The sequence below is a fragment of the Pinus tabuliformis genome, chromosome X (genome assembly GCF_031772625.1).
Source record: "Pinus tabuliformis cultivar Carrire ecotype Pingquan chromosome X, CPIR1, whole genome shotgun sequence".
In the NCBI taxonomy this organism is placed as follows: domain Eukaryota; kingdom Viridiplantae; phylum Streptophyta; class Pinopsida; order Pinales; family Pinaceae; genus Pinus; species Pinus tabuliformis.
This window is the reverse complement of record NC_142308.1, coordinates 1,016,752,074-1,016,779,062: the sequence shown is the minus strand read 5'-3', so window position 1 is coordinate 1,016,779,062 and position 26,989 is coordinate 1,016,752,074. Positions and strand designations below refer to the sequence as shown.

The window sequence follows — 26,989 nt, the reverse complement described above, 5'->3', positions numbered from 1 at the left end:
ATAAATTTGACAATACAAACCTACACCTCAGCATAGTACAGTCAACCAAAAATGCATTATCAAGCAACGAATACTAAAAGAATCACAATAAATGACTAATAACATGATAGTTAAAAGAATATAACAAAATAAGTTGAACAATATACAAATATAGAATATACTTGCACAAACTCAATTCCAGTCATTGAAGATGTCTGCCGGGCTCTGGTCTAGAGGCTGAGACAGGTTGCTGCCATGTAAAATGAGCCAGGTTGAAAAACTGGTGGGCATCAAGCCCTGGAACAATATGTTTTTTGGCTGAGATTGATAGCTCCCTGTTTTGAAGCAGGACCATGATAATGGGTAGATGGGGTTCATAGCTCCCCATGGACCGAAACAAGTGTTTACTCCAACTAAAACACTCCAGCCCTTGCCGACTGTAGATCTCTACTTAAAGGACCCTTTCAATTTGAAATCAGAGGTGATCGCTTATGAATCCTATGTAATGCTGTCAGATGGCCTTACGAAAAGCAAATATACTGTTGAACTAGCTTTCAACAACCTTACCTAGGATGTCTTAGAAGCCTAGCATAAGTCCCTAAATACATAGCAGTAGCATCTATAGTCTACAACGTGCATTATCTTCAAACAACCATCCCCAGCAATATTAAGCTAAATTGTGTACATATATCCTTGTAATATCTCCTTATATAACAAATAGTAAATGCTTGCTAAATAGTGTCATTCATATTGATAATGGAGATTACTTGCCATATCTAAGGCGAAATTTTGAAAAGCCAACTGGCCCAGCAATGACGAATAGAAACAATCATTACAGATGTTGCCCACTGGTACTGGTTGGGGGCCAACCCCCAACAGCAATTGAAATCCTAGATTTTGTTTGTGTGTTTGTGCTTGAGCTAAGGGCCTTCTTTGTCTGTCATGTAAATTGGATGTTTTTGTATAGCCCTAGGGGAAATTGAGAGGACTTATGGGTGGTTTTGGTAATCAAGCATCTCAATTTTTAAGCTGTGATAGTGCTTGTGGCAGCCATGTCTACACCCTGCTCTTTTTTGTATAAAATGCCAGCCATGTACATATTTTGATCATGTTAATAGTTCAAGGAAGTATTTTATTTATAAAAAATATTGGAGAATGTTGAAATTTTGGTAGCTCAGAAGGTATTTCCGAGGGGAGAAAACCCACAAAATGGAAGTTGTGGGCAAAGTAACCAAGCCTGGGGGTTTTGGACCCAAAATGTGGGCTTAAAACCAAGAAAATAATTTTAATTTGTTTTTTGAGTCATGTAGGTTCATGTCGGCCAGCCAGGCCAAGGGACATAACAGTTGGGGTTTAAACCCCATGATCAACTATAAATAAGAGGCCAATGGAGAGGACTAATCACACTTGTGAAGGACTACATGTGTGGAGTGAAAAAACCTAAGAAGACTGCAGATCTCAAGATAAGAGCCACAGAAGACAAGAGGCCAAGTTTTGTAGCTGATCTATCTAAGGAGAGATCGAGTAGCATCCAAGAAGAGGCCAAGTTTTGTAGCTGATCTATCTAAGGAGAGGTCGAGTAGCATCCAAGAAGAGGCCAAGGTGTTTTTCTGTCTGCTGAACAAAGAGAAGAGGCTGGCCGAAATTCTGTTTTGTGCATAGAGAGGTCTGCAGCCCTAAAAGAAGGCCGAAGAGCCTCAGATCTGTGTACAGGAGGGCTAAAAGGCTTCAGACTAGTGAACAGAAGTGAGCTGAGTTTGTTTTATGGTCTGTCTAAGGGTGAACAGAAGGGTTGCAGGGCTGGTCTGAGCCCTAGTTTGGGCTGCAGCAATGAAAAGGTCTGACCCGAGGCTCAACAGGGGTAAGAGACATGGCCGAGATCATTAGAAGTGAGGCCGGAGCAGCCTAGGTTAGGCCGCAGCTGGAAAGATGGTTCGAAGTTGGTGGGAAGAGATCGTAAAGCCTCGGGAACAAGGCGCAGACCTCAGACCTGTATAACAGGCCGAGCTGGAGCAAAGCTTGGGAAGAAGGCTACGGTAGGTGTGAATAGGGCTTGCTGAGTGGACAGAAAGCTAATAAGGAGCCTCAGGAGTTGCTGCATTCGATGACCAAGAGTCTGATCAAGTGGGCTGTAGGTCTGAGGGATTAGATCACAGCCATGAAGATCAGCAGAGGCTGAAATGAATTTGGTAGCAGCTGAGGAAGAGGCTGGCTGATTAAGGGCTGCAAAATTGAAGTCTGTTGGAGCAAGGAGGACCTAACAGAAAGGGTTTACAGTGCTGATTTAGTAGAGGTCTAAAGGAGTATTTCCTCTGTGAGCAGCAGTTGACAGTGATCTAAAGGGGGCTGATCACTGTGTGAAGATTGGAGGCAAAGGACAACTAGGAACAACAGACAAGAGGACTGAAACGGCTGATTGCTAAGGAGAGTCAACCAGCAAGTAAGTCAAGTCATTTGTCTCTATACTTATGGGAAAATGAGGGTCTGAAGGATTAGACCTCAGCCCTAGTTGTATTTTTATTGTATACTATGTATACTAGTTTGCATTAAGGTTTCTAAAGGGCCATGATCCCTAGTACGGGAGCCCTATGATTGCTTTATTGATGGACTAATAAAAACAAGTTTTGGGCCTGTTGTCGCACAAAGTGTCTAGGCACCGTGACAACGCTCAGAGTAAGGGCTGTCACTCTAATCCTTACTCACTCCGTTTAGACTCTCTCCTAGACAAGTCAAGGGGGGTAGTCCCTAAGGTGAATGGATGAAGATAGTCTGTGGAACACAAGCTCTAGGAGATTTTAAGGATGAACAATTTGATGAATTTAGAACAAGACTTGGTTAACTAAGATAGATAGATTAAAATAAGACACAACCACAAGATAAAAATGATTATAGACCAGTGCTTTTGTATTGAATTAACCATAGACTAAACAGAAACAAGTTACCCAGAACAATTTGTAATGCAGCAAAGCAACAATCATGAACAATTAAATGTAAAATGCTCAAAACTTTAGCATGCAGGATAATCTAGCAAAATTGATCTTTCTCCAACAGTCAATATGGTTTTTTTAAAACATTTATTGCACCTAACAATAGAGAAATCACTACCACGAAAGAACACCAATCAAAATCTTTTAATGTGACGAAAGTAAAACAAATCAAAGGGTTAGTAAAAAAATATATATATGGGCCATAGGCCACATCAAAAATTTTAATGTGAGAGTGCAAGTCCTTTGATTTATTTCTTTTGCAATTCTAAAGTGACCTAAAAAAAACAAAAAACAAACAAAAGATAGATTTTTTAATGTTAAATGCTTTATGAATATTTTTTAAATGAAAATCAAAATAAAAATAACAGAAAGGAAATCAAAACAAAAATAAAATAAAAAATCATAAGAAACCGAAGCAAAAATGAAAATCAAATAAAACAAATTAAGAAACAAAAAGAAAATCACATTAAATTTAGATTATTATTCAAAACCTAGCAACTGAGCAAGACACTTGTACTCAAATCACTTTTTAGAAGCTATCATCAATGGCTTTAGAAAAAAATTTGCATGAAAACAACACATCTTATAGTATTCCCATGAAGAGTAACACCAGCAAAACTTAACTCCAATGTCTTTCTTTATTATCCAGAAAAAGATTACACAAGAGCTTCTTGCTAAGCACACAACTCAAACTAGGTTGCACGAAATGGGGAAACGGGTACGAGTTTCCGAAACGGGAAGATACGAAACGTGACCTCCCCAAGTTTTGGAAACGGGGAAACGCGAATATCTATATATCTATATATATATATATATATATATATGGACATTTAAGAAATATGTGTAATCATAAAGCATATATGATACATTCTAATTTATTACATTATGATAAAATTGTCAATTGTCAATGCATAAACTATAAGTCTCTAAATTTACATCACATTTACTCATGGATGATCACATAATGAAAATAGAAATATCCAAAATCAACCACGATAAATTTCTAATTTCTTGTCTCGTGCTTGATTGGGAGTCTCCTCCTACATAGTTGAACGACCTTAGTGCTATTGATTAAATACAAGTTTCATACCCTAGTACCCTACATGCTCTTCATTATTGGGAGTCTCCTCTGCATAGAGGGCTTGGTTCTCTTGATTAAATACAAGTTCCATACCCTAGTACATGATAAAATCCAATGGAAACATTGCAATCCCCCCAATCTTGAAACCCTGAAAAACAAATAAGTCTACTGGATTTTGAGTGAGATCTAAAATTCTACTTTCTCCATATGAAATCCAATGAGGGCGAAACCACTCTCAAACATCCTGAGTCATTTCATGGTAATGTTAAAAATTTAAGTAAAAGGATGAAAATGAATAATAAAGGAGAATATCACTTCTACTTTAAGAATTTAACACTACCCTGAACTGCATATCAACACTAGGGCAAAAGTTCACTTTTATAACTCTAGACAGGCATCTAGAAGCAACTAGAAGTCACTAGCATAACCTAACAATAAATTAAAAAACAAAAAAAATAAATTAAAAAACACAAGTAAAAAGCTGAAATGTGAGTCGTACGGCCCTGAAATGCATTTCAAGCTGTACTGGCCACGTTTCAGTTTCGTGAAACGTGGCAGTACGGCCTGAAACGCGTTTTAGGGTCATACCATACGCATTTTAGCATTTCATACCCGTTTCCGTACGGAAACGCCCCCTTGCCCTACGTTTCCTACAACATAGGACCAGTGTTGTTAAAAGCGCGATTAGATCGCGCTTTTTTCAAAAAAGCGTGCTTTTTTCCCTAAGCCGATTTAATCGCGCTTTTTATGGGAAAAAAGCGCCTAAAATTTTTTTTGCCGCTTTTTTCGTAAAAAAGCTCGGGGGTCCGTGGCAACACGATTTATAATGAAAATTTGGATTTATTAATTATTATTTCATGATCTTTGTACAAGTTGGAGTCCCAACGACTTAATGACATGGTCTACGTCTACTACAATCTTCAATTGTGGGTGAGGCAACTTGAGAGGACACTTGATGTGGATGCCATCTCATTGGATGGGATTGACACCACTGCTGCATGGAGGGTTGAGGCCAAGAGGCCTCTCATGGATTCTACTGATAATTTGTTAGTGCAGGATGAGGAGGAGGAGGAGCAGGTGGAGGAGGAGGAGGAGCAGGAGGAGGAGGTGACACCGCCTACCCGGGCTACCACTAGGACCGGTAGAGGACGTGGTCTACCTCCTATAGCTCATACTTCTAGTTCTTCAGCTTCTAGAGCACATCAGATGATCAGACTCCATTGCCATTTCCACCAGCACAAGCACCAGCATCTACATCTATAGGGAAAGAGAAAGCTGTGACATTTTCTCGCAAGAGGGGCAGAGGAAATCAATAGGATTAGACTTTCATTTTATTGTATATGAGTCTATGACATTATGACATGATGAGATACATTATCATATTTTTTGTTGATATTTTGAGGCTGAGCTGGGACTCAGGAGTCAGGAGTCAGGACTTACTATTCAGGACATGATTCAATGTTATGTGTGATTTTAGCGCTAGAAATGATATTAAACATCTTATATATTAGTTTTCTTATCATATTTATGTGTCAATGTATTTATTTGATGTTGTAGATGGTTTAGATATTAAAAAAATTGAAAAAAATGAATATTTTTGTACCAAACACTTTTTTCCGCTTTTTTTCCCGCTTTTTCCGATTTTTTCCGCTTCATTCCCGACGCCGATTTAATCCCGCTCGTGCTTTTAACAACATTGCATAGGACTCCAAGGTCGGATAGATCAACTAACACATGACTTCCTATTTAAAGATAAATCCTCCAAAGGCTAGTTCGAGTGATCATCTTCAAAGCAATCACGATCGTTGATGAAGATTAAAATTTCTTTTAATCTCATCTGTCGAAATATTTAATTCTCGGAGAAAATTCGAATTTTTCAATTAAATGCATTTTAATTAACTCAAAAATTAAATTTTTGAGTTTATTTCCCCAAAAAATTGACTTTGACTTAACCCCAGGGATCAAAGGTTTAAAATTTAACAAAATAATTAATTTACCTTAGTCCCGAGACTTTTTAAAATTTAATTTTTAAGGACGACGAATTTTGCCTTTGGAGAATTTAAATTTACCTAGAACCTAGAATTAATTAAATTTCTGGCTTAGGATTTTAATTAATTTTTTGCCAGAAAATTTAATTAATTAACCTATGAGGGGATAAATTATTTTTCTAACCCTCAAAACACTTTACATCATGATTTTCATATTTATTACATCATAAGGGGGAAACCCATTTGTAATAGACCCTCACAGACTACCCATTTCTACAACACAAATATAATCCACTAGACCAAACAATTTGTAATAAAATAACCTACAGTAGACCAAGCAATTCCTAACCAAATAGTTAGGATTATTCTCAAATCACTTTTACATAGACTCGATCTAAAACACTAAGACTCGCTTAAGATCCTAGCGACAAAATCCATTTCAACTTTGTGGTAAGACTGGAGGGGAAAACTCTGGCGACCATCCAAGAATGGATCGGTGAGACAAAAAACCTCCCAAAATGGAGATCATCACTAGAAAAGTAAGTTTACCTAGGTCGTTACATACATGACACGGATCTGTTGAAATTATTTACATTATACACATGCAAAAAGGGTATACATAACATCTTGGAAGTCAAGTTGATAATGATAGCTGGACGGCACGGACACATCGATCAAGTGCTATCCCTTTTGCGAAAAAAGGGGGTGTATTGCTATGGGTCGTTGACACATAGTGGTCAACAGGGCCTATATATCTTGTGTACTGTTGTTGATTTCACTGCTGATATTTTCCATTGTGAAAAGTTGTTCATGGTTGAGCACTGCTAGTATGTTTATGTGTTAGTCTAATCATAGACCAGACCAATGTTGCACGAAACGAGGACGTTTTTTGGAAGCGGGGATGAAACGGAAGCGTCATTTTTCAAAAATCTAGGAAGCCAAGAGTCTCGGAAGCGTCTACTATATATATATATATATATTGCATTTATATTCAAAACAAACATCCCAAATACCAAATTAGTTGTAAAAGACATGAAAACATGCATATTTTTACATAAATCAAGATAGATATGGCATCCATGATTCCATTGTACATCAATGATTAATTATTCAAGCATCAACCGTCTATATTATAGCAATGACAAACATACATCAAATTTTCAAGCATATTATAAAACATAAACATAAAGCATATTATCTAGCAAGTGAGCAACTGTCAACATTAGTCATGTCCAAAATTTGAATAATAATGTTTACAAAACAAGTCACTTGGTCACTGCCAAGACAAAAAGGTTCAAATTCACAACGAGCCTACAAGTATAATGATTAATCTATGACAAAAGTAGTAAATTGTGAATATATCTACTAATCTCTCCTCCTTCCACCATGAAGAGAATGTGGTGGTGGGCCTCCACGTGGTGGCAATGAAGAAGATGGTGCCTGTGGAAGTTGTGGGAGTGGGACTGAAACTGATGAAGACGAAGCCCCTGTTGTTGGTGTTGAACCATGGAACCTGGGAACCAAGGGACCAAAGGGGGTGGCATCTCAACTCGATCATCATCATCCTGGAATCGCTCAAAAAATTCATACCAAAAAAACCACTAGTTAACAAAAAAAATTAAAAATGGGAATTAGAGAAATGCTTTATAAGAAAAATGCATACCACAATGGACATACCAGGAGAAGAGCATCCTCTAATTTCTCTAATCGCAACACTCCATCCTCCAAATTGGGCTCCTCGGGATTCCTGTCCCAAACCTTAAGGTCTTTATTATTTTGTGCATCACAATAATGGGACAGCGATCGCAAGTTGTAATGAACATAAACCAAGCTCTCTGTCGGGTCTAAGCTCAACCTGTTCCTTTTAACACTTTGGATGAAAGAATAAGAGCTCCAAAACCTCTCTACAGAAGAAGTGTTTACCACCTGTGATAGCACCCGCAATGCCAAAGTCTGTAGAAGTGGAGTAGCACCTACATGCATGTTCCACCACTCAAGAGAAGAAAAACTCTCTCAATCTCTAATTGCATGCATGCTCCCAAATGGACCAATGTTAAGCGTATAGTAGCTCAACTGTTTTTGTACCATGGCAGCCTCCTCCTCATTAGTGCTAAGCATATAGCTGCTCTAGAACCTCTAGATCTAGATGTGGTTTTCTCCTGTTACCCCCCCCCCAGGTGCTGGTGTTGAAAGCCATGATGGATGATAGTATTTAGGTGTCAAAACATATGTTAATGCATGCAATGGAACATTTAGCATTTCCCATTGGTTTTCCACCTCTGCGCGAATATAATTGTACAAGGTGATATCTCTAAGCTCAACAATGTCTTTAATCTACACCAACATGCTATCCATTTGCTCATACACCTCCCCAATTATTGGCGATCTGAATCTACAAACTTGATCATGTAATAAATTGGTTTGGTGATTTGCAAAACATATTTAACCTGTGACCAAAAGAACATGTCAAGAATAATGTCCTTGGCTACATTAGCACCATCTTTATCAGTGTTAATTTCCTCCCATGATTCAAAGATCACCATATTAGTTAAAGCTTGTCTCACCTTCACTAGCCACCTAAAGGTGAGATAATAACTTGCAAATCTTGTTTTTGCGAGTTTAAGCAACTGCAAATTGGAGTAAGTGCCATAGAAGTAGTCTACCCTTGTATGCCCTGTGATAAATTTAATGAGTTGCTTCTCTTTCCTATAAAGCTCATTAATCCATCCACATTCTTTATGATTCACAATATCATGCATCATAAGGTTCAATGTGTGCACCAAGCACCCAGACCAAAAGATGTGTGGATGAGTATGCTCAATAACTTTTATTGTTGCCTTACAATTTTTTGCATTATCTGTGATCATTTGAACCACATTATTTGAGCCAACATCTATGATTGATTGCAATAAGAGATCTGCAATGTTTTGGGAAGATGCACTGATGGAGGAGGAGTCATGACATGTAATAAATATTGTACCACTAGCAAAAACACCAAGAACATTTATCAAATGTTGGTTTCTAATATTTGTCCACCCATTTAATACAATGGATACCCCACAATCCACCCTCTCATTTGTAAAACGTGTCAAAGCTCTTTAAACCTTTTCTTTTTCTCTTTCTAATAACATTGTTCTAGCTTTATCATAGTTGGGGGACTTGTATCCTTTTGGGGCTTCATTGATGGCCTTTACCATTTCATGCCAATAGGGCGAGCGAAGCACATTAAATGGTACACCGCAAGCACAAAGAAATCGGACTATCTTTCCATCCACATCATCCCTCCCAACAACATTCAAGAAATCCCCTATTGTACTTTTACCTCCAAAACTTGTAGAAGTACCATCCGGAGATGAGCTACCAAATCTAGAGGTTGCACTTGATTCAGACTGAGTTTTTTGTTTCTTGTGTTTTTGTTGTGCAACCTCCTCTGTTTGGATGTATTTTCTTCTTTGTCAGCGGAAATGTTTGGGCAAATTTGTATCCCCAAAGCACCCTTTTTATCATCATTTTCCATCACCTCACAAAGATGCCTCCTCACACGAGTATATGAACCACTAAATGGTTTTCCTCCATGACAACCATGAGGGCACAAAAATTTGTAGCTTCCACCACCTTTTCCCCCTTCAAGTTTGGTCACATAGTTCCACAAGGGTGTCAATGCAACTTCCCCCTTTAGTGTTTCAATGTTCCCTTCAAGTTCATCTCCTTCCTCTTCAAACCTTTCCTCATCATCATACATTGGGTCACTCATATGGGAACCACTATCCTCTTATTCTTCTTCCCTTCTATTCCTACTCCCCCTTGTCATTCTTAAAACCAAAAGTGGAAAGATACATAGAAGCCAAAAGAACACCATCTTGGAATATGAATATAGGTGGTGGACAACCTGCAATTAAATGAGCAAGAAGAAAGAATGGGAAACAGTAGGAGAGGGAGGATGAAAATACAAAAAACAATGACAAAAAAATGAGGGAGTTTGGGGTTTACACTTACCTCTTTAGCTCTTGTAGATGGAAGCCTTTCTTTACTCGTCCAAGCTCCTCCTCCTCCTTCTTTACTCCTCCAAGCTCTCCTCAAGTCTCTCCTCTCTTCTCCAAGCTCTCATAAAATAGAAATGAGCAAATGAAAGATGAAAAGGCCTTTTAATCCCTTCACTCCTCACCCTAATCCAACTTGGACCCACCCCCAACCAATAGATTAAAAAAAAAACTGAATGAGTGGGCCACGCTATTCATTTGAAGGAGAAACTCACTATGCATGTGTGTTATTCATTTGTTGATTCTGTTGTTCATTTTTTCAACCATATGTGTGATTATTGCATGTTCAAAGTGTTGATCTATGGTAGCATCGGATGTGCTCTAAGCCTTGTTGAAATTTGATGACTAAAAAAAAGTTTCCTACAATCCCAACCCAATTTTAATTTCACCTTATCACTGCCATTCGGTTAAATTCTCTTTCCTATAAACATACATTCAACATATAGAATTCTGGAAATGAAATTTTCAAATTAAAACACATGGGACTGTCAACACATGCTGAAAATAAATATGGACGTAACCAGACCAGCAACACACATAAAAATACACATAGATTTTTTGTCAACTTAGACCCAAGCAAAACCCCTTCAATCTTCTCTGGGGAAAACTTGTTAGAGAGCTCTTCAAATTTATTTATCTTTCAAGTTCAGGAAAAATACATTTGCAGACGCAACAAAACAGCAAAATACAACTTATCTCTTCAACCCAAAACTCCTTGAAAACCGTGGCCACTTTGCATTGATTTTTGTGCCCACTTGAAGCTAAAAATATGTGTTGTACGGATACGACTGTAACGACTGCACTGATTCCGTGCCACTGTACAGATTGTACAGATTTCTTTCGGAACAAAACAAAACAAAACAAAACAAAAACTTCTCTCGGGCGGCGTGCAGCTAACAATATTCAATGTTGTTCGTACTATACCTTTTGTTGTCTTCTATGCCTTGATTTCCATGCCCAACTTTGCCCAGAAATCACTCCTTCAACTTGCTGCAACAACTTTCTCCTTCAGAACTTTTCTCCAGCTCTCAGCCTCCTTTCTCCAATCTGCTCATGAAGAATGAATTCAGTCTCTCTTTACTTTTCCCCCTTTCGTTTCCCTAAACGACTTTTGGGCAACCCTAAGATCTAATGGCTCAGATTCATTTAGAGCAAGGGATGAACATAAATGTGCATTTAATTCTCACTTTCTATTTTTTAGCTCACCCATTAAATAAAGTACCCACATTGTACTTTATGTCTAAAGTCGCTTTTCACTTTATAATTTAACATTGACTTTACCACTTATAAAGTCACTTTCACTTTATAAAGTCACACTTAGGAAAATAATTATTTTGGACACTTTTCCCCACGTAGAGACTAACCCATGGGAAACCACTTGTCCAAGGTACATTAAAAATCAGCACTCCCTCTTACCGAGGAAGGTGTTTCTCACCACACCCATTTTGTCCCTGAAATGGACATGCTTGCCTCTTGGCAAGGACTTCGTGAGAACACCGGCCACCTGCTCATCTGTTGATATATACTCCAATTTCATTGCCCCCTTCTGAACAAAGTTCATGATGAAATGATATATGATGTCAATGTGTTTTGACTTGTCATGAAACACTCGATTCTCCGTGAGTTTAATGCAACTCTGATTAACACAGTGAATAATCGTCGGTCTCAACTTCTGATCAAATAGGCCATAAAACAATTTGCAAAGCCAAATGGCCTGACAACTAGCTTGACTAGCAGCCACATACTCGACCTCGGAAGAGCTCAACGCAACTGACTTTTTCTTTCGACTGAACCAAGACACAATTGTCGAACCCAATCCGAAGCAACACCCTGAATTGCTTTTCCTGTCAAAAGCACAGCCTACCCAATCTAAATCTGTGTAACATGCCAACCTCGCTCCATCTCCCCGCCTATAGTCCAAACCATAATCAACAGTCCCCTACACTTAGCGAAGAATGTGCTTTGCGGCTACCCAGTGCACCTTCCTAGGCTCAACCATGAACTGGCTAAGTGTGTTCATTGCAAAGCATATATATGGCCTAGGGTTGACCAGATACATCAAGGACCCAATAAGCTGCCTACACAATGTGGGATCCAAACTAGAATCTGAAGCATGAAGCTTTTTTCAGTTGGTGATCATAGGTGTAGACATGGGTTTACAGTCTGCCATGTGAAATCTGCTCAACACATCCATAGCGTACTGCCCCTGCCCCAGAAAGATATGACCCTCCTCCTGCCACACCTCAAGCCCCAAAAAGTAATGCATCAACCCAATGTCCTTCATCTCGAATTCCATAGCAACATCCTCCTTGCAACCACTAATCAGTCTCTCTACCCCAGTAATGAACAATTCATCAACATACAACACAAGAATGGCGGATCATCCACTACAACAATGTAGTATAGGTTCAAATCTGCGTCACTCTTCATGAAATCCATCCGCTGCAAGTATCAGTTTTTGAATACCAAGCTCTCGGAGCTTGCTTAAGTTCGTAGAGTGCTTGCCTCAACCGGCATACATGGGTATCCCTCCGAAGTACCTCAAAGCCCTGTGGTTGCTCAACATACACCCCCTCCTCTATAACTCTGTTCAGAAATGCGATCTGCACATCCATCTGATGGATTTGCCAACCCATTTCTGCAGCAATAGAAATAAGGGACCGGATAGAAGTGTATTGAGCTACGGGAACGAAGGTCTCATCATAGTCAACTCCCTCTATTTGTGAGAACCCTCTTGCCACAAACCTCGCCTTGAACTTCTCAATGCTGCCATCCGTAGCATCCTTGATCTTGTAGAGCCACCTGGAAGTCACAACTGACTTGCCCTCAAGCCTAGGCACCACTTCCCAAACATTGTTCTTAATGATAGAGGCATACTCCTCCACCATAGCCTCCCTCCATACCTCCTGGCTGGTAGCCTCCTCATAACTAGTAGGTTCAAAGTCAACAATGTTGGTAGCCTTAGCTACATAACTGCAAAACTGCTCAGGTGGCACACTCTCGCTGTTCACCCTCTTCGGAGGACCAACGGACTTCGCTTCCTTCAAGGTGTCTTGAAGCCACTTGGGCCTCCTCTTTCCTAAAGAAGCTTCCCCATAGGGAACCTCATCCTCTACCCTCCAGTCTAGTGAACCTGAAGGTCTACCAACTGACCCTGGTGTGCCTGTACGAGCACCAGTCCTCGAAGAACCTGTACTAGCACCTGTACCTGTGTTAACTGAAATGCCATGTGAACTCTGTACTAGTGGACTCCCTAAAGAAGTGCTCGGTGAACTCGCCACTGGTGCCCCAGATGCCACTAACACTAAAGTACCTCCTATACGAGTCGATCCAGAACCCTGAGGTCCTACTCCCTGTACCTAACCTCCCTGTTGAGGAGAAGTCTGTGACTCTCTCTCATCATACTCCCGTGATCTCTGATAGGCCCTCTTCTCCTCGAACTTCACATCCTTCCTAATCACCACCCTCCATTTAGAAGGAATGAAGATCTGATAGGCCTTCAAAGTCTCACTGTAACCCATAAAGATACCCTTCTCTTCCATGGGTTCTAGCTTCGTCCTCTGCTCCTTGGGGATATAAGAATATGTGAGACATCCAAAGATACGAAGATGTCCAACATGAGGCTTCTCTCCAGTGAAAGCCTCCTCCAGAGTCATATTCCCAATACTCTGTGAGGAATCCTGTTCTGAAGATAAACAGCAGTATTGCAGGCCACAACCCACAAAAACAAAGGCAACCCCTGATCATCAATCATCGCTCTAGCAGCCCCAACAATAGCTCTGTTCTTCCTTTTACCCAGAAATCGTTTTGGAAAATTCCACCCAACGATAGTTTTATTAAAATAAAACTGAGGATGAAACTTCTAGAAAAAGACAAGGATCAAGCCAATATGATATGAGCCATTGATTAGAATCTAATTTGGGTAGTTGATTACTCAACTGGAGGATTATAATAAGGACTACAGTAAGCATTTGGAAAACACACCAAGCAGATACTTAGTTACCCAAGTAAGATCGATTTTCTCACTGGTCGAAGTTCGACAAGAGGAAATGTGATCAGAGGGAGAGTTGCAGGTGAGAAAGATAGAGGGCATCAGCATCAATCGGGAGTGCAGGAGTAGAATGAAGGCGCAAAGAAGAGGAGGGGCAGTGCAGAGGTTGTGACACAGAAGAGGGACAACGTAGAGGTTGTGACATTGGGACTGCGCAATCCCTACGCAGAAGTTGACGCAGTGAGACGCAGAGGGGGCAGTAGGTCCTCTCCGGAGTCTGAATCTCACTGAGAAGTGTGAGAATATTGTCTGTAAAATTTCTCACAGAAATTCCTCTTCTAATTTTTGGTTGTATCTTGTACATGAGATTTTTGCTGAAGATCAATAAAGAAACTCTCATCTGCTGCACTGCATTTCCCACATTGGGTTTTTCCGAGGACAATTGTCCAAAAATAGCTGTCATTGTGATTATACTTGTGCTAGTATTTTTCCTTCCATTTACTTTCAACAGTATTTTAATTGTGAAGGTTGCAGTAGAATTTATTTCGATATTTGCTGTAGAAACACTATGAATAACTTATTTCTGAATTAATAAGTAGAAGAAATAATATCAGTCACTCCAGTTGGATTCCATTAAGAAATTTTCACATGGTACCAGAGTTGAGTTAAGCAGGAGTGCAGACCGGAAGAGCCAGCGTTGAAGAGGGAATTCGAAATTGTTGCACTGGCAGGAATCCCAGAGGAATTGCACAATCCAATCTAGAGGGCAAAATTTTCATAGGAAAATCTCTTTCTGAGAGAGTTGACAAAGAGGAAAATTTCGAGATCGAAGGTTGCTAGTGACAGAGGGAGCGACGCAAAAGCTTTAGCACAAAGCAGTGTTCAGGTGAAGACGCAGTTTTTCTGTGGGGCAGAAAAGCATCAGAAATCAATTGGAAAAATGCTAAGTTGCACGAAACGGGAAAACAGGTACGAGTTTCCGAAACGGGAAGCGATACGAAACGCGACCTCCCCAAATTTTGGAAACGGGGAAACACGAATATATATATATATATATATATATATATATATATATATATATATATATATATATATGTGCAATCATAAAGCATAAATGATACATTATAATTTATTACACTTAAACATTAAGATTTAATTTACATCACATTTACTCATGAATGATCACATAATGAAAATAAAAATATCGGAATATCCAAAAGCAACTTTTATTATATATCCAAATCTCAAAATCAGCCTTTATTTATATTAATATATGAGGTTGCAAGTACAATAAAGACTATATGTCTGCAAGAGAGAGATCCAAATCAGGATTTTCTGCATCCACATCCCATTCTTTAGAAGGACCACTGTTGTATTGGGAGTCTCCTCCTATAGAGTCGAACGACCTTAGTGCTCTTGATTAAATACACGTTTCATACCCTAGTACCCTACATGATCTTGATTATTGGGAGTTTCCCCTGCATAGAGGGCTTGGTTCTCTTGATTAAATACAAGTTCCATACCCTAGTACATGATAAAATCCAATGCAAACATTGCAATCCCTCCAATCCTGAAATCCTGAAAAACAAATAAGTCTGCTGGATTTTGAGTGAGATCTAAATTATACTTTCTCCATATGAAATCCAATAAGGGCGAAACCACTCTCAAACATCCTGAGTCATTTCATGGTAATGTTAAAAATTTAAGTAAAAGGATGAAAATGAAAAATAAAGGAGAATATCACTTTTACTTTAAGAATTTAACATTACCATGAACTGCATATCCCTCAAACTTCCTGATGAACTGCATATCAACACTAGGGAAAAAATTCACTTTTATAACTTTATACACGCATCTAGAAGCAACAAGAAGTCACTAGCATACCCTAAAAGTAAATTAAAAAAAACACAAGTTAATGAGGAAACGTGGGTCGTACGGCCCTGAAACACGTTTCCGACCGTACTGGCCACGTTTCCATTTCGGGAAACGTGGCAGTACGGCCAAAAACGTGTTTCACGGGCGTACCAAATGCGTTTCCGCGTTTCGTACCCGTTTCCATATGGAAATAGACCTCTATACCACGTTTCCTGCAACATAGGAAAAATGGCACAAAGAAGGATCGAAAATAAGATGTCTCTGAATTATCTTCTAGATTGGAAGAAGAATTCACATGCTTGTCAAGTTCAACATCAGCAAATGTTTGGTATATTGATAGCGGGGCTTTAGCCCATATGACCGGAGTACGAGAATATTTCTCGAGCTATCAAGAAGAGCAAATGGACTTCCAGATTACTATGGGAAACATAACAAAGTGTACTCCAGTAGGGAGAGGCACCATAGCATTTCAAACGGAAGCAAGAACCAACATCTGAGCCAACAATGTTCTACATGTGCCTTGGTTATGAATGAATCTAATTTTAGTGTCCCAGTTACAGGACAAGAGATATGATGTATACTTCATTGGAAGAAAAGTATACATCAAACATCCAAGCTAGAAGAAGAGACAAATTGGAGCTCGAAGCAACAAACTGCATAGATTGCAACTCGAATCTCCAATGGCACTAATAGGCAAGAATCATAATGGTGAAAAGGAACTGAATGAATTGTGGCCCAGGTGAATGGGACACTTGCACCATGGAGCACTAGGGATGCTCAAAGAGATTGTTACAAGAGTTTCAATCCTTAGTACTGAGCATGATGATTTATGCAGAGGATGTGTACTAGGGAAGTACGTTAAAACAACTTTTTCGAGAACTAACAACAGAGCGAAAGGCATATTGGGATTGATATACTCGGATATTTGTGGCCTAATGTCCACAAGAGCTCTTAGTGTTGACAAATACTTTGTCACCTTTATTGATGATCACTCTAAAAAAACTTGGATCTATTTCCTAAAGACCAAGGATGAGGTCCTTGATCGGTTCAGAGAGTTTAGGCTCTTGTAGAGAAACATGACAGGGAAAAAGACAAAGGTATTACGTTCAAATAATGGTAGACAATATATAGACAAAGACTTCACAAATTTCTATGCAAAGAAGGGCATCAAAAGAGAATGGACATCACCACATAATCTAGAGAAGAATGGAGTAGCAGAAAAAAGAATAGAACTATTGTTGGGGCGGCAAAGGCTATGTTGTATGACCAGGATTTGCCTAGATTCTTATGGGCAGAGGTTTGCAACACAGTGGTGTATATCCATAATGGAACTCCTCACAGAGCATTGGGGAAGAAAACGCTTAAAGGTGTCTTCACAGTGGAGAAGTCGAAGGTGATTCATCTCGGGATATTTGGAAGTGTGGCATATTGTCACATTCCAAACAAGAAGCGGAGTAAATTGGATCAGACTGCAGAAAAGGGGTACCCCGTAGGATATAGAGAGACTTCGAAGGCATACAGAATCTACATTCCTAGTCATAGGAATATTATAGTAAGACAGGATGCAAAGTCAATGGAGGATAAAGCTTTCAGGAAATCTCGAGAGATGCTAGTAGAAGGTTAGTCAATAGATATTCCATTAGTCCAACAGCAGTAGGGGCAGCAAGGAGGACAAGCAAGATGACAAACACCTGGATCAAGCACAGTGACCAGCACCGGTGTTTCCTCGGGAGTAGGAAATCCAGGTGGTTCTTAGCAAATGGAACAACAGGAACAGGAGAGGGATTTGATTGAGTGTCTCACCACCAGTGGTAGAACGAGCAGGGAAATATGGCAGACATTGAGGGATGCATAGGAGTTTGTCAGATCTCCTAGAACCGAGAAGAAGCAACGTAGATAGCCTGGCAAGTACCAAGCCTTGGTAGCACAGGTTCAAGAACCCTACAGCTTTCAAGAAGTCGTACAACACCAAGTTTAGGTGGATGCCATGGTAGAAGACCATAGTTCTATCATGACGAATGATGTCTGGGAAGTGGTACCTAGACCAAAGGATAGATAAGTTGTAGGATCAATGTGGATCTATAAGATCAAGTATGCTACAGATGGCAGTATATAGAGAAGTACAAGGCTAGGTTCTTGGCAAAGAGGTATGCACAAAAGGAACGAATAGCCTATGAGGAGACCTTCGCCCCAATAGCCAAATATACCTATATCAAATCCGTTATATCCCTAGCAGCTCAAATGGGTTGGGAGATTCACCAGATGGATATCAAGACAGAATTCTTAAACGGGGTGATAGAAGAAGAGGTGTATATAAAATAGCCTGGAGGCTTCGAAACTAATGAAAAGAGAACTCATGTATGCAGGTTAAAGAAACCCCTGTATGGGCTCAAGCAGGCACCCAGAGCATGGTATGGTCGGATTGATAGTTACTTGCAGTAGTTGGGATTTGTCAAGAGTGATGTTGATCTCAATCTCTAATATCTAATGGTGGAGAATGAGCCACTTATTCTAGTATTATATGTGGATGACTTGTTTCTAACAGGGTCATCTAGGCTCATAAAGGACCGCAAGAAGAATCTTGAAACAAAATTCGACATGAAGGATATGGGGTTGATGCATTATTTTCTAGGGTTGGCAATTTGGCAGAAGAATGGGGAGATCTTCCTTGGGCAAGGAAGATATGCTACAAAGATTCTGAAGAAATTATGAATGCAGGATTGTTGAACCATGGCTACGCCCATGATCACCAACTAGAAGAAAATAGATGCATCAGGTGACAAGGAGGTAGATGCCACCTTGTATAGACAGCTCATTGGCTCCCTCATGTATTTGGTCGACACTAGGCCAGACATTTGCTTCGTTGTCAACACCCTTAGTAAGTTCATGGTGGAACCGAAAAGGGTGCATTGGGCAGAGAGAGAGAGATAGTACATATACATCAGAAGCCAACATTTTGACTTGACAAAATAAGAGTAGAGATCTTCACTAAGAAGATAACACATGAGGTAGTTGATCCGAACTCAGGTGAAGGAAAACTGCTTCAACTGATCCTCCAAGGTGACTCCACCATGCTGCACCCATCACTGTGTTTCACCTCATCATCATGTTGCACATGACACTGTGCTACACCCAATCACTAAGATACTCTCATCACTATGCTACTCCCATCACTAAGCAGTACCTCATCATCATGTTGCAGTTGTATCCATCAACAAGAAGTTGTTGTAATGCATTGTGTTGCTGCTATACATCCATGCCCATCATCACCATGATGTACCATTGTGTTGCACCATTCATCATGCACTATACTACATCCACTGTCATTATGCACTATGTTGCACCATTGATCATGTTGTGCTAGTCACTGTGCTGCACCCAATTACTGAGCTTCTCATCATCACCATTATGTTGCATCCTTCATGCTGCTGCAATATATCATGGTGCTGCACCCATTCATGTTTGTTGTAATATATTTGCGGCACATACAGCATCCAATATGCTGCAACCATTTACACTCACCAGCCTTAGCTGCTTGCTATGGATGGCAACGTAGCAGGGCGGCTAGGCTATGGTTGCATATTTATCCAACAGGTCTTTATGACACAACGTTCAAACTCGGTGAGCACCTCCTTTATTACTGCATTAAGGTCATCTCTTATGACAGCATTAGGCTTCTTATTAGGGCAGTGAAGAGCTTCTCCATGATAGTGTTAGGCTTCTCCTCATAACTGTGTTAGGGCTTCTTTCTTCACTATGTTAGAGTCTAGGGCATCCTTCCATGGTTGCGGCCATAGCTTTCTTGATAGCGTTTAGGTCCTATCTTCTTAGGCCTCCTTTATTAGCCCTCCTATTCTCTGCGGCTAGGGTATAATATGACTCTCTTCAATTACGAATGTAGGGCAGCTTCTAGTGTAGAATAAGCCCAGCAGTTAGAGCGAATCTGGACTGCAACTAGGGCTCTCCTTAGGACTGTGTAATGTCTCCTTTATGCTATAGATAAACCCCTTATTGACTGTGTCCTGGGGTACATAAACAGCTCTCCTTGCTGCATTATAGAAGCCCTTTTTGGACAGCGAAGGAGCCTCCCTAAGTCTCCTTCATGATTGCGGTTAGGGCATGTTTCCTTGACAACGTTTAGAGTTCTTTTGGACAGCGTTGAGTGGCATGTAGAAACTCCCTCCTTGCTGCTAGGAGACCCTCATCTTGACTACATATAAGACAACGTAGATCCTTCTCCTTTTGACTGTAAGTAGTTCTAGGGCATCTCCTCTTAGGGCAGCGTATAGACTTTCTTTAGATAGTGTCTAGAGCTAGGGCAAACCCTCTAGGCAGCATATTCTCTTAGTGACTCCTCCTTCCACCAAAACCCAAACAAGTGGAGAGGAAGAGATCACAATAGAGTTGTGAGTGTGTACAAATGACTTGAAGACCTCCTATATTTATAGTAAAACGTTCAACACAAGTGGGGGCAATTGGTGGCTGGCCGACCTTGACGAATTGTCCCATAACAAAAATAAATTCATATCTCCATGAATACATGTCGGAATAGGATGATCTTTAGATCAATCCTACACCTCTTGACGAGAGGAATCCAGGAAAAATATTAGCTGCCATGAATAAGAAGACCCACATGGAGTTTGGCCCTAGTTTCCAATTTTAACACTCCCTCTCAACTAGGGAGAACTCCATCTGCTAATCCATCTGTGTTAAATTTGGCAACTAGGGCCAAACTCCATGTGGGTCATCTTATTAATGGCAGTTGATATTTTTCTTGGATCCCTCTCATCAAGGTGTAGGATTGATCTAAAGATCATCCGATTCTGATAAGTATTCATGGAGATATGAATTTATTTGTGTTATGGGACAATTCATCAAGGTCAGCCAGCAACTAAATTGCCCCCACTTGTGCTCCACGTTTTGGTATAAATACAAGTGCCTTGCAAGTCATTTGTACACACAACTCTCTTGAGATTTCTTTTTCTCCACTTGTTTTGGGTTTTAGTGGAAAGAAGAATCTCTAAGGGAAAAACACAGTCCTAGAAGATGATGCCCTAAACGTAGTCCTAGAGGATGATGCCCTAGCTGTAGAAGGTGGTCTAGCCGCAATCCAAGAAGGGAGATCTAGCACGGTGAAGGAGGCCTAATAGTTGACCCTAATGCAGTCCTATCATGCCCTAGCCGCAGGTGTTATCATGCCCTAATCCTATACGCTGTTTTGAAATGGTTTGAGACAGCCCTTGGACACAGCAAAAAGGGATGCCCTAACCGCAGTCAAAAGAGGCTCCTAGCCGCAGCAAAAGACAGATCATTGAAGGGAGATCTATCCACGTTTAGAGGAGCTTATATACGCAACCTAAAGAGGCTCCTATACACTGCCCAAACCTGCCCTAATCCGCTGCCTAAAGAAAGCCCTATTCGCAGTCTAGAGAGACCTAATCCAAGGTCATCCATCCACAATCTAAAGACCCTATTTCGTTGTCCAAAAGGAAGCCCTAGCTGCAGCAAGGAAAGGACTGGACAACGTGGACATTTGAGGGCTATTTCAGGGGTCTGTTTAGAGGATAGTATGACTGATTGGAGGAGGCCGAGACAAGGAGGGTTTGCTAGAAGGTACAACTACTGTTTGAGGGTGACAAGTCCATACATTAGGCCTGAATCTGCCCTAAAGGAACAACGTGACAGCAACAGCTAGGAGTATTCAGCGTGGAGAAATAAGGTTGCTCTAAAGCTATTTCAGGAAGACAATGAGGCTATTTAGGGGGGCAGAATTAGGGGAGTTTAGGGTTAGATCCGTTAAGGTATCATTGGAGGATCAAGGATCATATTTGTACTGCCTAGAAGCTACAGGAAGACTGTGTGTCAGGCCCCAGGCCATGACACCACAGTCAAGGATTTGAAGACCGTTAGATAGGACTGTCTTGACATAATGAAGGTTTCTCTATCTGTTGTTAATGTAGCAAATAGATAATGATGGGCATCATGATGAAGTGTAGTGCAGCATTAATAAATAAATGCTACAATGAGATGTAGCATGAAGGGCACAGTGAGGTTCAGTATGAGGTAGCACTGGCGAGTGCAGTATGATGATAAGGTACAGCTTGATGATGCAGCAGTATGATGTGTGCAGCATGATAATGAGGTCCAGCATGATGATTGGGTGCAGCACAGTGAGGTGCAGCGCAGTGAGGAGCAGCATGGTGATGGAGTCACCTTGGATCAGTAGAAGCAGTATGCCTTCTACTCAGCTCAAATCAGCTACCTCATATGCTATCTTCGTAGAGAAGATCTCTGCACTTATTTAGATAAGTCAATATGTTGACTTGTGATGTATATGTACTATCTCTCTCTGCTGAACTATTGAAGAACATATAAGAATAATTGATCAAGGGTTTCCCCACATTGGGGATTGTCCCTGGCTAGCGCCACATCTTGTGTCCTCTTGTCTTGGCTTGTCTTCTGCGATTTATATTTATGTTCTATCTGCAGTTTACTTTAATGTTGATGTGATTGCTAATCTGGAAAAGATATTGAGCTAACTATGAAAATTGAAATAAATTTCTCTAGCACAGAACATACCTAAATTTAACAATTTGTCAAACTGTACTATCTCTGCCATCAGTGCCCTGCACTGCTCTGCTCTACTCTGTTCTTCTCTGCTGAACTATGAAGAAGAAGAAGTGATCGAGTATGTATCATACCATCCTCTACTGACCTGAAGTTAGTCCCATATAAAAGAGAGTGTCTCATACCACTCTTACTGATCTGAAGTCAACTCCAAAAGAGAGTGAGTTATATCACTCTTACTGACCGAAGTCAGTTCCAATTGATCCCAGATCAATATCACCCTAGCATAGGGAGTACGATAGTAACACGATGCGTCCATCGGTACTACTATGGTCCCTATCCTCATTTCCCTACTCATTGGCCAGATGAGAGGTACTTCCCATGAGTCCCAGACTGCATGGGTAGGATGTCTCAACAGGAGAAGGATGAACCACTCATCTTGCCTACATGTCGCCAGGGGTATCCTAGGGGAAGGCTGAACCACTCACCCTGTACACAACAAATCACTAGGGGAAGGTTGAACCACTCACCCTATGACTGTGTCTCAGCAGGAGAAGGATGAACCACTCATCCTGCCTACATAGCAAACCATTAAGGGAAGGTTGAACCACTCACCCTATGGTTGCTCATCACTCCAAGATGTACCCTCAAACCCCTCGCAGCTCCCAGATCTCAATGTCCATATCATATAGGACCCTTAGGAGAGAGTCTCTCCATGACTCCTAGTCGTTCTCGGAAAGTCAAGAATTTGACCTTTCCCAGGGGCTTCGACAGAATATCAGCGACCTGCACATCAGTCCCAATGTGATGGAGCCTTCTTGCTCCTCGATGTACCATATCCCAGATAAAGTGGTACCTGATGTCTATATGCTTGGAGCGATCATAGAACACGAGATTCCTCAACAATCGAATCCCCCTCTAGTTTTCACAGAAGATCACGATAGTATCCATCACATGTCCAAACAGCTCAATGAAGAGCTTCCACAACCAAATAGCTTCACACGAGGCTATACTCGCAACTATGTATTCGGCGACAGCGGTGCTCAAAACAATCATCTTCTGCTTCCTGCTCATCCAAGATAACGAAGCAGAACCCAAAGAGAACCAGCACACATAAGTGTTCTTGCGATCCTCCACACTGCCTGCCTAATTAGCATCAGAATAATCATGCAGCTTCACATTTCCGGCAATGTATCTCAATCCATGAGAGATTGTGCCCTGAAGATATCTCAAATTATTCTTGGCAGCAATCCAATGAGTCTCAACCATATATGAGCCCACCATGCTAACTGCAAAACATATATCCGGACGGGAGTTCACCAAGAGCATCAATGCTAGTATGAGTTTATGAAACTCAAAGGCATTTCCCAAATCAGGTCTGGCATCACTACCGCATAACTTCTTCAGACTTCATTGAGGTAGTCACGGGCTTCCAGTTCACCATTCCAAATCTGGAATCCAACTCCTGCTTACTTTTGCAAATGAGAGGGTCTGCACCTGTTAGAAAGAGGTCATCCTCATAAGGTTCCAGTATGAGAGGTCTATCATCCACCACCTTCAAGCAATGGTTTGGATCGGCTTCACTCCTAGTGAATCTCAGCTTCATTAGATAGTTGTTTATCCTTTCATACCAAGCTCGGGGTGCTTGCTTCAAGCCATAGAGGACTTTCCTTCACCTACATACATGAGATTCCTAATCATGAATCTCAAACCCCTCGGGTTGTTCCATAATGTGGACTTGCTACATGAGGAGAATGGTCCCCTTGTAAGTTTTCCTTCGGTACATCTCGAACATGTACCTCCATGCTCTTCTTGAATTCAGGTATCCCTGTCACCATCTGACTCACATCGAGTAGGGTCCCATAATAAGCAAACCTCCAGTGCTATAGAAGAGATGTCTCAACTGACATGGTCCCAATGGACTTCCTGCAACTTGATACAAATTGAAAACCCTGAACTCAAAAGCCTCTTTAAAAATTCCTTATCCACACACGTACCTTTCCATTGATGAATGCCACCTTTGTCTTCTATTGTTGAAATGGACTCCAAGTTCTTCTTAAGATCAGGTACATAAAGAACTTCTTGTCGTGTTACCCTCATTCAATTCAGGGGTAACATTCCCTACACCCTTTCCGGGATAGGTGGCATTGACTCCAAGCATAATCTCCACGATTGTTTCCTTCCCTATTAGATTAGAGAGCACTTCATTGTATTCGGTAAAGTGCCTTGAAGCACTACTATCAATAAGCCATATTCTGACTGGAGTAGAAGTAGTGGAGAGGGCCAATATAAGATAATACTCATTTAGCTTATCAGAAACAACATTTGATTCTCCATACCTGGAGTTCCTTGCTTTCTTCGAAGAAAATGCCATTTCCTTGATAACCTGCATTCCTTTTTCCCTTTGCCATTGTACCTGTGATTCTTTGGATCATTGAAGATGTCCCTAGAATGATTGTTATCATCATTAGGTGATGTGTCCCTTCTATTCGAACACTCCCTCGCATAATGGCCAAACTTATTGCAAGCAAGGCATCTGCCTTTCCTTCCACCCTTAGGTTCCGACTTCCCATTGAACTAATCTTTAGGTAGGCGATCAGATGCTTCTGCTGCGCCACTCGGATAATATTCTCTGCTTCGACTTCCCCCTTGGTGAATTTGAAGTGGGATGAGGAGCCCATTGAGCCTTTTTTCCTTTCCAACGATCTTCGGTGATTGCTCTTTCACTCTTGCTTGGGCTTTGTCTTCACCTCACCTCCGATACCATGTTAAGTTTTGGTATGTTCTATGCTTAGAGCAATTTATTTCAATTTTTCCTTTTAGCTCAATATCAATTCCAGAATAGCAATCACATCAGCATGATAATAAATTGTAGATAGAACATAAACATCAGAAAACAAGCCAAGACAAGAGGACACAAGATGTGGTGCCAGCCACGGACAAACCCCAATGTGGGGAAACCCTTGATCAATTCTTCTTATGTTCTTCAATAGTTCAGCAGAGAGAGAGATAGTACATATACATCAGAATTCAACATTTTGACTTGACAGAATAAGAGCAGAGATCTTCACTAAGGAGATAACACATGAGGTGGTTGATCAGAACTCAGGTGAAGGCAAATTGCTTCAACTGATCCTCCAAGGTGACTCCATCACCATGCGACACCCATCACTGTGTTGCACATCATCATCATGTTGCACCTAACACTGTGCTGCACCCAATCACTGAGCTGCTCTCATCACTATGTTGCTCCCATCACTGAGTAGTACCTCATCATCATGTTGTACCCATCATCAACAAGCTGCAATGCATCGTGTTGTTGCTATACATCCATGTCCATCATCACCATGCTATACCATTGTGTTGCACCATACTACATCCATTGTGCTGCACCATACATCATGCTGCAGTATGCTGCACCACTGTCAATGTGCATTATGCTGCTCCATTCATCATGCTGCAGTACGCTGCACCACTGTTAATGTGCATTATGCTGCACCATTCATCATGCTCCCATCACTGAGTAGTACCTCATCATCATGTTGTACCCATATATCATGCTGCTGCACCCATTCATGTTTGTTGTAATCTATTTGCTGCACATACAGCATCCAATATGCTGCAATCATTGTCAATGTGCATTATGTTGCACCATTCATCATGCTGCAGTATGCTGCACCACTGTCAATGTGCATTATGCTGCACCATTCATCATGCTCCCATCACTGAGTAGTACCTCATCATCATGTTGTACCCATCATAGTTCAGCAGAGAGAGAGAGATAGTACATATACATCAGAATTCAACATTTTGACTAGACAGAATAAGAGCGGAGATCTTCAGTAAGGAGATAACACATGAAGTGGCTGATCAAAACTCAGGTGAAGGCAAATTGCTTCAACTGATCCTCCAAGGTGACTCCATCACCATGCCGCACCCATCACTGTGTTGCACATCATCATCATGTTGCACCTAACACTGTGCTGCACCCAATCACTGAGCTGCTCTCATCACTATGTTGCTCCCATCACTGAGTAGTACCTCATCATCATGTTGTACCCATCATCAACAAGCTGCAATGCATCGTGTTGTTGCTATACATCTATGCCCAACATCACCATGTTATACCATTGTGTTGCACCATACTGCATCCATTGTGCTGCACCATACATCATGCTGCAGTATGCTGCACCACTGTCAATGTGCATTATGCTGCACCATTCATCATGCTACACTAGTCATTGTGCTGCACCCAATTACTGAGCTACTCATCATCATCATTTTGCTGCATCCTTCATGTTGCTGCAATATATCATGCTGCTGCACCCATTCATGTTTGTTGTAATCTATTTTCTGCACATACAGCATCCAATATGTTGCAACCATTTACACTCACCAGCCTTAGCTGCTCGCTATGGCTTGCAGCCTAGCAGAGCAGCTAGGCTATGGTTGCAGATTTCTTCAACAGGTCTTTATGACAC

The 26,989-nt window shown here is 40.8% G+C and overlaps 1 protein-coding gene across 5 annotated transcripts in view; it reads right to left on the bottom strand.

Moving 5' to 3' along the window:
* The window catches only part of LOC149143192 (putative mitochondrial import inner membrane translocase subunit TIM21), a 376,722-nt gene that overhangs the window by 45,490 nt on the left and 304,243 nt on the right, over positions 1-26,989 (bottom strand). The gene's annotated exons all lie outside the window — the stretch shown is intronic.